This window comes from Chiloscyllium punctatum, chromosome X (assembly GCF_047496795.1).
Source record: "Chiloscyllium punctatum isolate Juve2018m chromosome X, sChiPun1.3, whole genome shotgun sequence".
Taxonomy (NCBI): domain Eukaryota; kingdom Metazoa; phylum Chordata; class Chondrichthyes; order Orectolobiformes; family Hemiscylliidae; genus Chiloscyllium; species Chiloscyllium punctatum.
Genome location: NC_092791.1, coordinates 24797855 through 24815979, shown reverse-complemented (window position 1 = coordinate 24815979; position 18125 = coordinate 24797855). Strand labels below are relative to the sequence as shown.

The window sequence follows — 18125 nt, the reverse complement described above, 5'->3', positions numbered from 1 at the left end:
GCTTTCTTCCCATTTTGACCATGGATTTGTCGGTTAAGGCACTTTTCTGCTATAGAATTGAGGTGGTGTACTGCTTACCAGGGTTTGTTCTCAGTCATTCCTGAGAGGTAGTTTGTTTGAGTTATCGGAAAACCTGGACCATTGAGAAACCTGCCAATTTTCCCGCCAAACAGTGAAAGAAGTGCGATCAGAAAACCGAAGTGTCACGTGAACAATCTCTGGCGGCTCGCGTGACACTTCTAGATCACAACTGGTTCCTAATCACGATTTCGTCTGCATTTTACTGTGCGTGGTAGGTTTGCAGCTTTGTTAACTCGTTGTCCTCAGTTTGCCAGCAAACTTGGAGAAAAAAAAGGGTTAGCTCCTGAACAATCAATCTTTCTCCAATAGTTCATAATTAACTTGTAGATTATTATCATATTGGTGCAACCTTTTAGATAACTTCTTATCATTTTGTTACCTCCTAATCCGTCAAATATGCGTTGTACACATGCAAACTGAGAGTGTAAATCTGAAATCGGCAAAATAGAGCTGTGAGTTTGTTCCAATTTTAGCTTGGGTGCTATGTCTTTCACTCACAAATAACTCAAATTCTCTCTGTACAACAAATACTACAACACTTGCTGTGATTTTTAAAAATTGTATGTTAAAGCTTAGTTCTTTCAGGGAAATGGGTCAATTGAATCATTTGACTGACATACAAATCTCAAGATCATAAAATAATTAAAAGATAAAGGTTATTGGTCCAGTTTTGCTAATGTATTTAAAAAGACATCACAGTCTCCTCAGACTTGCCTAATGTTCAACTATTACTTCAAAGTTTTTGATTTTACATTGCTACCAGGAATGCTATTCCACATATTTGCTATTCTTCTTATGAAGACAAATTTCATTAATTCTGACATCTCACTAATTTAGCCATTTTAAAAAATGATTTCTTCATGGGGTATGGGCATTGCTGGTAGGGCCAGGCTTTGTCCATTCCTAAACATGTTTGAGAAGGTGGTGATGAGCTGCAGTCCTCAGGGTGTATGTAGACCCACAGTGCTGTTCAGGCGGGAGTTCTGAGATTTTGACCCAGGGATACTGAAAGAACGGCGATATATTTCCAAGTTGGCATAGGGTGTGTCTTGGAGGGGAATTCACAGGTGGTTGTGTTATCATGCATCTGCTGTTCTTGTCCTTCTAGGTGGTGGCGGTCACAAGCTTGGAAAGTGCTGCCACAGGAGGCTTGCTGATGATACACATTCCTGCTAGAGTGCATTAGTGGATGGATGGGGCGTCAATCAAGTAGGCTGCTTTGTCCTGATGGTATCAAGTTTCTTGAGTGTTGTTGGAGCTGCACTCGTCCAGGCAAGTAGAGAGTATTCCATCATACCCCAGACTTGTGCCTTGTACATGGTTTTGGGGAGTCAGGACGTTATTTACTTGCTGCCTCTAGTAGTGAGTTACTAGCCTCTGACCTGGTCTTGCATCCACTACATTTGCATGGCTGTTCCAGTTGAGTTTCTGGTCAGGGGTAACCTTGGGGTGTTGATAGTGGGGGATTCAGAAATGATAATGCCATTGAATATCAAGGGGCAGTGGTTAGATTGTTTCTTATTGGAGATGGTCATTATCGAGCCACTTGTTTTTGTAGTCATTCTGACTCAGGCAGTACAAGTGCAATTTCTGTTCAGTAGTAAGTCCCAGGATGTTGATGTGAGATCATCTTTGAGTCGCCTCTTTTCGAAGTGGGAAAACTTAAGCTTCTCTTGTCTTTTCTCACAACCTACATCTTTGACTCTGAGGATCTGTCTTGTAGCAATGCCTGCTGTATTTGAGTGCTTCCCTTGTGTTTTGATGATCAGAACTGGACACAGTACTCAAAGTGCAGTCTATGCAGTGTAAACATTACTTCTCGTGGTGTATGTTCTTCTGTTTTGATGCTGTAGCTTGTTTTGTTCATTGATCACGTGGAATCTTCTGATATGCATGGATCTTTTTTTCCATTTTGGTAATATTCATGATTTGATATTGCATTGTATTTACTTCCTAAATGCTTTGTACTTGTCCATGTTCAATTTCATCCTGTTCCCCTATATATTTTATCTGAAAAATTTAGGAAGTCCCTGATTGTCTCATCTCTGCATGTATATTCTTTGGAATCATCTATGACACTCAGGCAATCTGTATTGACTTTCTGAATTTATGTTGCTAATGTAAATTAGAACTAGGACAGACCCCAACGGGAAATACAGAACAGCCCACTGACCACTCCTAACATCACATTCCCTTAAATACTTGCTGCTTCCTCCCATTCAGCCAATTTCCTTGTCCATTCCTAGCCTTTGCCAGGAATTCCCACTACTTTAAGCTGAAAACTTTTGTCAGATATTTTATCAAATTATTTTTAGGAGTCCCAGGTACTTTTCTATTTTAGTTTGCTTGCAGGATGTCGGTATCACTGGCTAGGCCATCATTTATTGCCCATCCGTAATTGACCAGAGCACAGTTCAACATCGACCACATTGCTGTGGGTCTAGAATCACAGGCTAGACCAGGTAAGGATGGTACATTTCCTTCCCACTAGGACACTAGTGAACCAGATGGATATTTAAAATGATTGACAGTTACATGGTTACCATTGACTAGCTTTTAATTCCAGAGTTTTATTCAGCTCATAGTTCATTGTGGTCTGATTCAAACTCATCCCAAGAACAGTAGCCTGGAGTTCTGGATTGCTAGTAACATTGCCACTAACCCACCACCTCCCCATATGGTACACCATATCCTATGGCTCTCCATTGTCTATTTGACATGTCATAAGTTCAAGTCAGAGATAATCGCTTTTTGGATCCATGTTGGTTGCTACTTGATAATCTGACATAGAAGCAACTCTCAAATGTGCTTCCAATAAACAGCTTTAGTTCTTCATGCAGTATTGTTGGGAAGCTATCACTGCATGGCTCCATTCTCATCTGTTTGAAAATGCTCACCACACTGGCTTCCTTGCAACTAGTAAACCACCTCCACTTTCTTTAACATCTTCACAACAATGTATCAGTACTTTGCAAGTCTGACACTATGTCCCTCTCAGTGAGTTTGAGACATCCCTTCTATCCTTCACAATTTATTTGTTTTGAGCCTTTTAGTCCATTAAACATCTTACGCCAATGTTGTTAATCCTACTTTTTCAAGTGTGGGTGATGTTTTACTCCCTACTTAGCAGAAGTGTCTAATTAATAAGTCCATCATTTTCTGCTTATCCTTGGTTTTATCCTCTTTATATCCATTAGGAATCTTTCTTGAACTACATTCGTATTGGAAATGTTTCTAGGTTTTTTTTGTACCTATACAGCATTGTCCCTATTTGACCAACCTTTAAACATGTTTCTGACTTTTTATATTCATCCCAGAACTCATTTGAACATTCCTAATCATAGGACCTGTATTTTTCCATATTTTTTTGATCTATTTCTGGTCACACTTGTTTCATTGATGCTTATTGATCTAGATGTGTGTAAGTCCTCCATGCTCAAAAACATAGTTTTATGTTTTGAGATTGGGTTTGAAATGTAGTTTGTCATAATGATGAAACATGGCACCCAGCTTGCATACAGCAAGCTTCCACAAACAGCAGTGATGATAAGATACTTTTGTTCATGTTGATTATGGGATAAATATTGGTCAGGGCACTGGGGAGAATTTACTTACTTTTCTTCAAAATAGTGCTATGCCCTCCTGAGAGGGCATACAAGGCATCAGTTTAATGTTTTGTCCCAAAAGATGACACCTCCAACAGTGCAATACATCCATCAGGATGGTATTAGAGTGCCAGTCTTGATTGTCATGCTTAAGCCCTAGAATGGGACTTGAACCCATAACCTTCTGACTCTGAGGAAAGAGCTGACATACTGGGTGAAGAACAAGGAAGCCTTTTCTTGATTCCTAATAAACTAGAAACAAATCATTAGGAGCAGGTGTAGAACATTTGGCCCACCAAGCCTGCTCCATCATTCAACTTTATCAAGGCTGATAATGGGCTTGAACTGTACCTTCCTACCTATTTCCTATATCCTTTGATTCTGTAGGAGACCAAAAGCTCTTTGTCCCAGCTTTGGGTATGTTCAATGGTGGAATATCCACAACCCTTTGCGGTAGAGAATTTCAAAGACTCTCAAACCTCTGAGTGAAAAAAATTCTTCTCATCTCAATCCCAAATGATTAGCACCTTATCCTGAGACAGTGCTTCCCCCACCCTGATTCCCCAGCCAGAAGGTTATAACCTCTTGGTATCAACTCTATCAAGACCCTTCACAACCTTGTACGTTTCAATGAAATCATCATACATTCTTCTAAACGCCACGTAACAGACCCAATTTACTCAACTTAGCAGCACAAGACAAATCTCTGATCTCAAGAATCAATCAATTGAACCCAAATCTAGGTAGGATGTGTGGATGCCAGTGCTCACAGGATTGAACTCAATTGTGATACCCTCAGCATAATTTACATAGATTTCCACATCTGAAACAGACCATTCAGTTCAACTGATTTATGTCAGTGTTTATGCTCCAATGGGACTCCTCCCACTTGCTTTATCTAAACCTGCCAAGCATAATTGTCTCTTCTTCCTCGTGTTTAACTAGCTTTCCATTAAAGATATGGGTGGGCTCACGAATGATCTTGTGGGTGATGAAACATGAAGCTGACTGTGACCTAGGTGACTGCTTTCAAGAACATGGTCAGGAGATGAGAGAAAAGTTTTAGGAAAGAATTTATACACAAATACGTTCTAACACCTGGAGTACCATAGAATGATACAACACAAAATTAGCCCATTTGGTCCACTTGTGCTGGCTTTTTGTAGGAACAATCTAAATAGTTCCATTCGATGCAGTTTTCCCACAACACTGCACAAGTTTTCTTTTTGTAGCTATAGGCTGTTCTGTTATAACGTGCGTTTCGTCAATGCAAATTTACTGTAACACAATTGACAAATTGGAGATGCTGTTTCTACAGTGTGAACTGTGTTGGTGGTGCTGGGGAAAAATAAGCACTACCGCAGTTAGGCGGTAGTGTGGGGGATTTAAAAAAAAAATGAACTGTGTTGGTTGTAATGTGATTATGACACCAGCACTTTAAGCATAGTTTCTAAAGCGCCATTTTTCGATAATGTGGGGTTGCATAAGAACGTAACTATTGTGTTATCGAAGAACTGACTGTATCTAACCCACTGTTAAGTGTTAATATTGAATTTGCTTTTAGGCAACACCTTCCAGATCATAATAACTCAGTGTAAATACAAAACTTGAAAAGAAATTTCCCTCAGCCTCCCCTCTGGTTCTTTAGCTAATCATCTGAGATACCGGTGTCCCTCAATTACTGATGTAATTGCCAGCAGTAGTTTTTGCAGAAGTTTGTAAATGAATCTGTGTTGCTGTTCACTTCCCTTGGATTTTGGCATCTGCAATGCATGTTCACCAGTGAGAGGGATGATATGTGTATAGAAATCAGGTAAAAGGTATGTAATTTAAAGAAATGAGCAAAGACAGAAGAGATTCTGAGTAGTCTGGCAGACTTAAATGCAAATAAATATCCGGGGCAGCTGAAATGCATCCCACATTGTTGAGTGAGGCAAGGGAGGAGACAGGGGCATTTGCAAAAATATTCAATTCCTGTCTGGCTGCAGGAGAGGCACCGGAGGACTGGAGGACAGCCAATATGGTACCGTTATTCAAGAACAGAGCAAGGGATAAATCAGGAAACTATAGGTCAGTTGGTCTAACCTCAGTGGTGGGAATCTATTGGAAGCAATTTGGAAGGACAGAATCTATCTGCATTTGGCAAGGCAATGATTAGGCAAGAACAGTCAGCATGATTTTGTTCAGGCAAGGTTATGTCTGACCAACTTGATTGAAATTTTTTTAAAGAGTTGACCAGGTGTGTAGATGAGGGCAATGCTTTTGATGTAGTTTACTTGGACTTCATAAAGGCTTTTGATAAGGTCCCACATGGAAGACTGGTAGCAAAGGTAAGTGCCTGTGCGATCCAAGGGAATTTGGCAAATTAGATCCACAATTGGCTGAGTGGCAGAAAGCAGTGGGTGATGGTTGAGGGGTGTTTTTCCAACTGGAAATCTGTGTTCAGTAGGGTCCCTTCGGGATCAGTGATGGGGCCCTTGCTATTTGTAGGTTATATAAATAGTTTAGACTTGAATGTAGGAGGGTTGATAAGTTCACAGATGATACAAAATTTGAGGGGTGGTAAACAGTGAGGAGGATATCCTTTACCAACAAGAGGTTAAAGACTGGCTGGTCAGATGTGCTGATCAGTGGCAAATAATATTCAATCTGATAAGTGTGAGGTAATGTGCTTGGGCAGGACAAAGAAGGTAAGGGAATGCATGATGAATAGTAAGACCCTGGGAAGCACCAAGGATCACCAGGCACAAGCAACAGTGGGGGCAGGTAGACAGTGGTTAAGAAGCCATAGAGTCAAGAGCAGGGAGGTGATGTTGCAACTGTTTTTAAAAAAATGGTTAGGCCACAGCTAAAATATTGTGTGCAGTTCTGGAATCTACATTATAGGAGGGATGTGATAGCACTGGAGAGGGTGCAGGGTGTAGATTTATCAGGATGTTGCCTGAGCTGGAGAGTTTCAGTGATGAAGAGAGTTTGGATAGACTGGGGTTATTTTCCTTCAAGTGGAGGAGATTGAGGGAAGTCATGATTTGAGATGCATAACATTATTAGGGGCATAGGTATGACAGACCAGAAGAAATGGTTCCCCATGATGGAGCAATTAGGGCGGCACGGTGACTCAATGGTTAGCACTGCTGCCTCTCAGCGCCAGGAACCCAGGTTCAATTTTTACCTCTGGCAACTGTCTGTGTGGAGTTTGCACGTTCTCCCCATGTCTGTGTGGGTTTCCTACGTGTGCTCTGGTTCCTCCCACAATCCAAAGATGTGCAGGTTAGGTGAATTGGCCATGCTAAATTGCCCATAGTGTTAGGTGCATTAGTCAGGAGTAAATATAAGGTAGGGGAATGGGTCTGGGTGGGTTACTCTTTGGAGGGTTGGTGTGGACCTGTTGGGCTGAATGGCCTGTTTCCATACTGGAGGGAATCTAACCTAATCTACTCTAACCAGGAGCATTGATTTAATGTAAGGGGCAGGAGGTTGAAAGGGAATGTGAAGAAAAACATTTTCATCCAGAGAGTGAGAAGATAGAACTCACTACTTGTAAGGGTGGTAGAAACTCTCTCAACATTTAAGAAGTACTTAGCATTGTATGCAACTAGGAGAAAGTGAGGACTGCAGATGCTAGTTGAGTGTGTGGATCCTTCTCAGGATGAAGAACAGCAGAGGTCCTTTTACCAGTCTAGGAGAGTGTGGCCCTGAGCTGGGGCAGGGCTGACAGGGAGATTAGATAGCAACACATGGCTGTGAGCGTGGAGCGGAGGATCTGGAGGGAGAACCGTTTCTGGAGACTTTTGATTTGCTGTAGGAAGTGGTAGTCCTGCTCGGTTCCAAATTGCGATGCTCTGCATGTAGTCTGGTGTCATGGGGGATGAGTCGATTGAGTAGGCAGGTGCTGAAGTCATTATTCACGCAACTATTACAGCCACCACTACCACCATAAATGATGTCACGTCTACTTCCGGCGCCGAGCTCACCGCCGTACCGCTTCTGCAAACGCTGCTGGTAGTTCCGCCTCTGCAATCGCCACCAGAGCTATGCCTCCACGATCACTGCCAGAGCTAGGGCCTCCACGAGCACCGCCAATACCTCTACCTCTACCTCCATGATCACTGCCAGAACTACGGCCTCCGCAAACATCACTGATACCTTCGCCTCTGCAATTGCTGCCTGCCACATCACCTCTGCCCCTGTGGTTGCCAATGCTCCTTCCACCCCCACTGAAATCACTGACCAGAAAACCAATGACGACCATGCCGTCCCCACTGCAACTGCCGAGAGCACCACTTCCATGACCGCCGCCAAGAGCATCACTTCCACCCCTGCAGTTGCAGCCGAACATGCTACCTCCGTCCCTGAGAGCGCCACCATTGATGTCACTTACTGAATCGCTGCTGACGATGTCCCCTTCACAGCCACTGTTGCTGAGGGTACTGCTTTCATGAACGCCATCAAAAACGTCACTTCCGCCCCTGTGGTTGCTACCGAACATACCATTTCTGTCCCCATGACCACCACTGTTCATGTCACTTCCTCCAGTGATGTCACCTATGATGTCACTAACAATCACATGATCACCTGCACTCCAAAAACTGTCTCCAGTTCTACACCAAGCCCTAGCCTTGTCGTGTTTTTACCAGACCGCCCCCTTGCTGACGATGAATGATCAGTCAACAGTAAAGGTCTCACCTTCATCCCAGTACACACCCGGATCAACGAATTCCGTACGTGTTGCGACATTTAACTTTTCTTCCATCTCCTCCACCTTTGTGATTACTCCTCCAATTGTGACTCCCATCCACCCTCCAAAGACCCCTTCTCCCATCTTCAACATACTCCATTCTCTTGGATACCCTGCTGGCCTCTTACCCCCCCTCAACCTCTTTATCTTCAACTGCTATTGTGACATTGATCACATAAACCTGTCCACCCTCCTCACCTACTCCAGTCTCTCACCCTTTCCATGCACAGCCCTCCACTCCAACCCCAACCTCACCATCAAAACAGCAGACACTGACTTCTGCCTCGCCGAAGCCAGACATCAACTCACTGACACCTCCTCCTACTGCCCCCTCAGCCACGACCCCACCTCTCATCACCAAACCATCATCTCCCAAACCATTGACAACCTCATCACCTCAGGGGATCTCCTATCCACAGCCCCCAACCTCATAGTTTCCCAACCCTGCACCACCTGATTCTACCTGTTACTCAAAGTCCACAAATCTGACTGCCCTGGTTGACTTATTGTCTCTGCCTCTTCTTCCCCATTGAATTCACCTCCTTAGACCTCAACTCCATCCTGTCCCCCTTGGTCCAGGAACTCCCCACATATGTTCAGGACACTACCCTACACCACCTCCATGACTTTCGATTCCCCGACGCCCAGCACCTCAACATCACCATGGACATCCAGTCCCTATACACATTCATCCCTCATGGGACAAGCCCTCCATTTCTTCCCCTCCCACTGAACAAACCAGTTCCCCTCTGCTGACACTCATTCGAATGGCAGAACTGGTCCTCACCCTCAATAACTTCTCCTTCAAATCCTCCCATTTCCATCAGACCAGAGGGGTAGCCATGGGCACCATCATCTGCCCCAGCTATGCCTGTCTCTTTGGGTAGTGCAACAGTCCATCTTCGGTAGTTACACTGGCACCTCCCCCCACCTTTTCCTCCACTACCTCAATGACTGTATCAGCGCTGCCTCGTGCTCCCACGAGGTGGTCAAATGATTTCTCAACTTCACCAATACCTTCCACCCTGACCTCAAGTTCACCTCCCTCCCATTCCTGGACCTTTCCATCTTCAGCGACCAACTCAACACCAATGTCTACTTCAAACTCCTGACTCCCACAGCTATCTGGACTACACTTTTTCTCACTCCTCCTCCTGTAAAAATGCTATCCCTTACTCGCAATTCCTCTGCCGTATCTGGTCCCAAAAGGACCAATTCCATTCCAGCGCATCCTAGATGGCCTACTACTTCAAGGACCGCAATTTCCCCTCCCACATGATCAACAATGCCCTCCAGCGCATCTCCTCCTCTTCCTGAACCTCTGCCCTCAAACCCCACCCCTCCAATCACAACAAGGATAGAACCCCCCTGGTCCTAACCTTCCACCCCACCCCACTAAACTCCAGATACATCACATCATCCTCCGCCACTTCTGCCACATACAGTCAGACTCCTCCACCAGGGATATATTTACCTCCCCAACCCTATCTGCATCCCGCAGAGAGTATTCCTTCCGTGACTCCCCTGTTAGGTCTGTTGCTCTACCCCCACCCCTACCTCCATCACCACCTTCCAAGGCCCCAAAGGATATTTTCACATCCGGCAGAGATTTTCCTGCACATCCACCCACCTCATCTACTGCATCCATTGCTCTCGATGTGGTTTCCTCTACATCAGGGAGACAGGACACCAACTCACAAAGCGTTTCAGGGAACATTTCTGGAACAAATGCACCAATCAACTCCACTGACCTGTGGCTGACCACTTCAACTCCCCCCTCCTATTTCTCCAAGGACATGCAAGTCTTGGGGCTCCTCCACTGCCAAATCAAAGCCACCCAACACATGGCGGAAGAATGCCTCATCTTCCGCCTTGGGACCCATTCATCCACATGGCATCAACATCGAGTTCACTAGTTTCCAAATCTCCCCTACCTCCACATCATTCCAGATCTAACCCTCCAACTCAGCACCGCTGTCTTGACCTGTCCTACCTGTCCATCTTCCTTCCCACCTATCTGCTCCACCCCACCCACCAACCTATCACAATTACTCCCTACCTGCATTCACCTTTTGCCTTTCCACCTGCCTCCCCTCCCCCCACCCTGCCTCCCCAATTTATCTCTCATCCCCCTTCCACATTACTGATGAAGAGCTTGTGTCCGAAACATTGACTCTCGTGCTCCTCGGATGCTGCCTGACTGACCTGCTGTGCTTTTCCAGTGCCACCCTTTTCGACTCTTAGCCTTATATGCCTTGGTATCACAAGTATACATCTATGGGCCAAGTGCTAGAAAATAGGATTTGGTTAATTAGGTGGTTGTTTTTGACTTGTATGGATGTGATGGACTGAATGGCCCTTCTCTGTGCTGATCTCTCTGTCTCTATTTTGAATATACCGCCAAGATGATTTTTTTTTTCTGTTGGCAAAGCTGCAGAAGTATTAGCACTGCTGCCTCACAGCGCCAGGGACCTGGGTTCGATTCCTGCCTCGGGCAACTGACTGTGTGGAGTTTGCACATTCTCCCCGTGTCTGCATGGGTTTCCTCCGGGTGCTCCGGTTTCTTCCCACAATCCAAAGATGTGCAGGTCTGGTGAATTGGCCATGCCAAATTACCCATAGTGATAGATGCGTTAGTTGGGGTAAATATAGGCTAGGGGAATGGGTCTGGCTGGTTTACTCGTCAGTGTGGACTAGTTGGGCCGAAGGGCTTGTTTCCATACTGTAGGGAATGTAATCTAAAAAATACTCCAATGGTAGTATAATTAGCACTCAATCCTGTAGGCAGTTATTATTCAGGTTTTTAAAACTATTGAGCATTGGTTCATTGTCTGTACTTTATGGGAGTGAACACACACAATACAGAGTACAGTTATAAAACAAGTTAAGGAAGTCTCCAAATGTTCACTCTGAAAGTCATTATCATCTTTATTTAGCAATTTTTAAAAAGAAATTGCAACTCCCTGTTTGTGGAATTGGGAACATTGAGATTAATTAAAATCTTCTGTGCTTTTTTGGACCTTCTAAAATTGCTCCCCAGCCACCGTTTTGCTTGTGTTGAATAGTACCATCATAACAGTGAACGCCTCGCCGTCTGGCTGAGGAATTGTCCGATGAAACACATCTGTTATGAGTTTTCCATCTCTATAAAACTCATCAGAATTGTGCAGTAAAAAAGTGAATTGTTTCGTTACCACTTCCTGTTTACAGCTGGAAATTAACTTGCTTGCTCAGCTTTGTCTTGCTGCAGAAATTCAAGGGCCCATTGGGTCACGCAAGTGTTGGATGCCCTTTTCTGAAGGTTGCCTTGAATGGCTGGTGATGAATTATCATTTTTGTCTCGGAGGTTGATTGATACTGCAACATCATACAATAAGACTGGGAGTCAAGAATGTGGTGCTGGAAAAGCACAGCAGGTCAGGCAGCATCCGAGGAGCAGGTAAATCAATATTTCAAGCATCAGCCTCTCATCAGGAATAAGGCTTGTGGCCCAAGGGGGCTGAGAGATAAATGGGAGGGGAGTGGGGCTGGAGGGAAGGTAGCTGAGAGTGCGCTAGGGTAAATAAAGGTGGGGGCGAAGGTGACAGAAGAAACCATTCCCTCTGCGACTCTCCTGTTCGGTCCATGACCCCCACCAACCCACCCTCCCGGCACCTTTATCTGCCACCGCAAGAAGTGTGAAACCTATACCCACATCTCCCCCCTCACCTCCATCCAAGGCCCCAAAGGATCCTTCCACATCTGACAGAGATTTACCTGCACTTCCACACACGTCATCTACTTGTGTCGGTTGCTCCCGATGTGGTCTCGTCTACATAGGGGAGACAGGACACAAACTTGCAGAATGTTTCAGAGGACATCTCTGGGACACACGCACTAAACAACCCCACTGCCCTGCAACCGAACACTTTAACTTCCCCTCCCACTCCACCAAGGACATGCAAGTCCTGGGCATCCTCTACTGCCAAACCCTAACCACCCAACGCCTGGAGGAGAAACATCTCATCTTCCGCCTTGGGGCCCTCCAACCACACTGGATCAATGTGGATTTCACCAGTTTCCTCATTTCCCTTCCCCTTACCTAATCCCAGATCCAACCTTCCAACTCGGTACCGCCCTCATGACCTATCCCATCTGTCCATCTTCTTTCCCGCCTATTCGTTCCACCCTCCTTTCTGACCTATCACCTTCACCCCCACCTTCATCCACCTATCGCTTTCCCAGCTACCTTCCCCCCCCCCCCCCCAGCCCCACCCCCTCTGCCATTTATCTCTCAGACCCCCTGGGCCACAAGCCTCATTCCTGGTGAATGGCATATGCTTGAAATATCGATTCTCCTGCTCCTCAGATGCTGCCTGACCTGCTGTGCTTTTCCTGCACCACACTCTTCGACTCTGATCTCCACTTTTCTGCGGTCCTCACTTTCTCCTAATAAGCCTGGGAGCACTAACACTCTGGACAGTGGGAGAGAGAAAATGCATCTGAAGTTGTCATTGTTTTTAGAAGTTTTTTCTTAGAGCATCACCGTGCAGTACAGACCCTTTGGCCCTCGATGTTGCGCCGACCTGTGAAACCAATCTGAAGCCCATCTAACTTATACTTTTTCATTATCATCCATATGTTTATCCAATGATCATTTAAATGCCCTTAAAGTTGGCAAGTCTGCTACTGTTGCAGGCAGGGCAACACACACTGTTTCATGCACTTAATACTCTCTGAGTAAAGAACCTATCTCTGACATTTGTCCTATATCTGTCACCCCTCAATTTAAAGCCATGTCCCCTCATGCTAGCCATCACCATCAGAGGAAAAAGGCTCTCACTGTCCACCCTATCTAATCCTCTGATCATCTTGTGTGTCTTTATTACGTCACCTCACAACCTTCTTCTCTCTAACAAAAACAGCCTCAAGTCCTTCAGCCTTTTGTCAGAAGACCTTCCCTCCATACCAGGCAACATCCTGGTAAAATCTCTTCTGCACCCTGTCCAATGCTTCCTCATCCTTCCTATAATGCGGTGACCAGAACTGTACACAATACTCCAAGTGTGGCCGCACTAGAGTTTTGTACAGCTGCAGCATGACCTCATGGCTCTGAAACTCAATCCCTCGACCAATAAAACCTAACACACTGTACTCCTCCTTAACAACCTTGGGTGGCAACTTTCAGGCATCTATGCATATGGACACCAAGACGTCTCTGCTCATCTACACTACCAAGAGTCTTACCATGAGCCCAATGCTGTGTATTCCTGTTACTCCTGCCACAGTGAATCACCTCACATTTTTCTGCATTAAATTCCATTTGCCACCTCTCAGCCCAGCTCTGCAGCTTATCTATGTCCCTCCGTAACTTGTAACAACCTTCTGCATTGTCCACAACTCCACCAACCTTAGTGTCATCCACAAATTTACTAACTCATCCTCCTACTCTCTCATCCAGGTCATTTATAAAATGATAAACAGCACTGGCCCCAAAACAGATCCTTGCGATACACCACTAGTAACTAAACTCCATACTTTACCCGTGTCCACCTGTTTGGTCACCTTCGCAAAGAACTCAATAAGGCTTGTGAGGCATGACCTACCCTTCACAAAACTATCCCTAAACAAATTATCCCTTTCTAGATCATTATAAATCCTATCTCTTATAACCTTTTCCAACACTTTACCCACAACCGAAGTAAGACTCACTGGTCTATAATTTCCAGGGTTGTATCTACTCCCCTTCTTGAAGATGGGGACATTAGCTATCCTCCAGTCTTCTGGCACTATTCCTATAGACAATGATGACATAAAGATCAAAGCTAAAGGCTCTGCAATCTCCAGAGAATCCTAGGATAAATCCCATCTGGCCCAGAGGACATTTCTATTTTCACACTTTCCAGAATTGCTAACACCTCCTCCTTATGAACCTCAATCCTGTCTAGTCTAGTAGCCTGTATGTTGGTATTCTCCTCAACAACATTGTGTTTTTCCTGTGTGAAATCTGACGAAAAATATTCATTTAGCACCTCTTCTATCTCCTTGGACTCCACTCACAACTTCCCACTACTGCCCTTGACCGGCCCTGATCTTACTCTAGTCATTCTTTTATTCCTGACATACCTATAGAAAGCTTTAGGGTTTTCCTTGATCCTACCTGTCAAAGACTCCTTATGTCCCCTCCTGACTCTTATTCGCTCTCTTTCGGTCCTTCCTGGCTAACCTGTATCTCTCAAGTGCCCTAGTTGAACCTTCATGTCTCATCTTTACATAAGCCTCCTCCTTCCTCTTCACAAGAGATTCAACTTCTTTAGTAAACTACAGTTCCCTCGCTCGCTCAACCACTTGCTCCCTGCCTGACCGGTACATACTTATCAGGAACATGCAGTAGTTGTTCCTTGAACAAGCTCCACATTTCAATTGTGCCCACCCCCTGCAGTTTCCTTCCCCATCCTATGCTTCCTAAATCTTGCCTAATTGCATCATAATTGCCTTTCCCCCAGCTATAACTCTTGCCCTGTGGTACACACCTGCCCCTTTCCATCGCTAAAGTAAACATAACCGAATTGTGGTCACTATCACTAAAGTGCTCACCTACTTCCAAATCTAACACCTGGCCAGGTTCATTACCAGTACTGAATCCAATGTTGCCTCGCCTCTTGTTGGCCTATCTACATACTGTGACAAGAAACTCTCCTGCACACATTGGACAAAAACGGACCCATCTAAAGTTTTCGAACTATAGCGCTTCCAGTCAATATTTGGAAAGTTAAAGTACCCCATACCAACTACCCTGTTACTTTTGTTCCTATCCATAGTCATCTTTTCCAGAGCTGTAGAGGAAAGGATTGCACTTTTCAGAGGCCTATAGAAAACTCCCATCAGGGTGACCTCTCCTTTCCTGTTTCTAACCTCAGCCCATACTACTTCAGTAGGCGAGTCCTCATCAAATGTCCTTTCTGCCACTGTAATACTGTCCTTGACTAACAATGCCACACCTCCCCCTCTTTTACCACCTTCCCTGTTCTTACTGAAACATCTAAACCCCAGAACCTGCAACAACCATTCCTGCCCCTGCTCTATTCCATGTATCCGGAATGGCCACAACATCGAAGTCCCAGGTACCAACCCATGCTGCAAGTTCACCCATCTTATTCCGGATGCTCCTGGCGATGAAGTAGGTACACTTGAAACCACCTTCCTGCCTGCCGGTATACTCTTGCGACTTTGAAACCTTATTTATGACCTCACTACTCTCAACCTCCTGTACACTGGAGCTACAATTCAGGTTCCTATCCCCCTGCTGAATTAGTTTAAACCCTCCCGAAGAGGATTAGCAAATTTCTTCCCCCCCCCCCCAAGATATTGGTACCTCTCCGGTTCTGGTGTAGACCATCCCATTTGTAGAGGTCCCACCAACCCCAAAACGAGCTCCAATTATCCAGATATCTGAATCCCTCCCTCCTGTACCATCCCTGTAGCCACATGTTCAACTGCTCTCTCTCCCTATTCCTTGCCTCACTAGCACGTGGCACTGATAACAAACAAGAGTTAGCAACTCTGTTTGTTCTAGCTCTAAGCTTCCACCTTAGCTCCCTGAATTTCAGCCTTCCATCCCCATCCCTTTTCCTACCTATGCTGTTTGTGCCTCTGTGGACCACGACTTGGGACTGCTCCCCCTTCCTCTTAAGGATCCTAAATACACGATCTGAGGCAACACACCAACCGTGAGTCTCTCGTTCCCACAGAATTCCTATCTGTCACCCTAATTATGGAGATTCCACCATACAATTCTTTAGAATATTAGCGGAATGCATGAAAGTAAAAGGGAGGACTGCTGGTAGATCTAGGATTCTAAAATTGGTGTGACAATACTATGGCTTGAAGAGATTTATTTTGCCCTTTTTGTTTTTAATAAAGAAAGATTGAGGCAGAGGTGAAGAATGGTCTGCTCAAAGTCAATACAGTAAACAGCTTGTGAGGCCTTGGTTTTTTTTTACAAGTTGGAACAATAGAAGTAGCCTGAAAGGGTGGGATCAAGCGCCCACAGAAGAAGAATTTTTAGTTTTAGTTTTCTGCAATTGCTGGGATCTTAAAGCTGGATGTGAAGCTCTTATTCCTCTCTCTGTTACAGCTAAAAACTGGAGTTCTCTTTCTGCTGCAAGAATTGCAATTGAGATAACCTGTTTTATTGAATTTGCCTTAGCCAAGGGTGTGTTTATGTGATGTTACTATATTGGAACAGTTAATTGGTAGTAATTAATATATATATAATATATATGATTTTGTTAAGCATTTTGATAGCGTTAGAGTTAAGCCAATTCTTTTCTTTGATTTTGATTGTGTCTGTATTTTAACTGTAGTGTAAAAATTATGTTTTGCTTAACACAGAGTAGTTTGACCAATTGAATTGCATCTGGAACACAACATCCTACACTTTTAAGATAAGAAAAAGTTATGGTCTAGGCTATTTTAATATATTTTGAGGGGATTTGGTCTGGTCCATAACATTGGTCCAACATCAGAGCATCAAATCAACCCCAATATTTAGTGCAGTAATGAGAGTAAGTCCTTTGCGTGTCTTATGATGTGGTTTTCCTGTACCTCACTGGGGAAGTGGTAATATGTCACTGCAGTAATGATCTAGGACCCCAGGATAGTGTTCTCGGGATGTTTGTTTGAATTACACCATGGCAAATGGTGAATTTTAGGTTGAGTACAAATCAAAACTCTAGAATTGACCTACTGGCAACTATTATTGTCAATTGTCATAAAATATCATCTGTTTCACTAATGTCATTTAGAAAATCTGTGGTCCTTACATAGTTTGGCTTACATGTGGCTCCGAACCCACAGCAATGTGGTTGACTCTAAATTGCACTTGAGCAAGTAGGAACAGGCAATATATCCTGGCCTGGCCAACAACACTCACAATCCCATAAACATAAAAGAAATAAACTTTATTTTACTATGTTCAGAGCTTATTCTTCTGTGACACCTATTTCTGTACTAATTTGGAGAGAGAATACACATGAATCGATGTAACACTTGGGAGGACTATTGAAAGCTTGTCTTTATATCCTGGTTAGCCAACTGCATCGTTTTCAATATTGAAAGGATTTGTGTCCTGAATGGCTCACATACACTTGCGCTTTGCTGCTAGGCCAACAGCAGAATAGACAATAGGTGCAGGAGTAGGCCATTCTGCCCTTTGAGCCTGCACCACCATTCAATATGATTATGGCTGATCATCCTTAATCAGTATCCTGTTCCTGCCTTATCTCCATAACCCTTGATTCCACTATCCTCGAGAGCTCTATCCAACTCTTTCTTAAATGAATCCAGAGACTGGGCCTCCACTGCCTCTGGGGCAGAGCATTCCACACAGCCACCACTCTCTGGGTGAAGAAGTTTCTCCTCATCTCTGTCCTAAATGGTCTACCCAGTATTTTTAAGCTGTGTCCTTTGGTTCGGCACTCACCCATCAGCGGAAACATGTTTCCAGCCTCCAGAGTGTCCAATCCTTTAATAATCTTATATGTCTCAATCAGATCCCCTTTCAGTCTTCTAAACTCAAGGGTGTACAAGTCCAGTCGCTCCAGTCTTTCAGCGTAAGGTAGTCCCACCATTCCAGGAATTGACCTCGTGAATTTACGCTGCACTCCCTAAATAGCCAGAATGTCTTTCCTCAAGTTTGGAAACCAGAACTGCACACAATA

At 44.4% G+C, this 18125-nt stretch overlaps 1 protein-coding gene across 3 annotated transcripts in view; it reads left to right on the top strand.

The window, feature by feature from the left end:
* Positions 1-146: 146 nt before the first annotated feature.
* Positions 147-18125, top strand: part of LOC140471315 (uncharacterized) — a 61657-nt gene continuing 43678 nt past the window's right edge. For 2 of the 3 annotated variants that reach the window (XM_072567313.1, XM_072567312.1), the window contains exons 1-2: positions 147-292; positions 1190-1353. The gene's annotated coding sequence lies outside the window, so the exon portion shown is untranslated. The remainder of the gene's footprint in view (positions 293-1189; positions 1354-18125) is intronic. The other variant, XM_072567314.1, reaches the window with a different exon arrangement.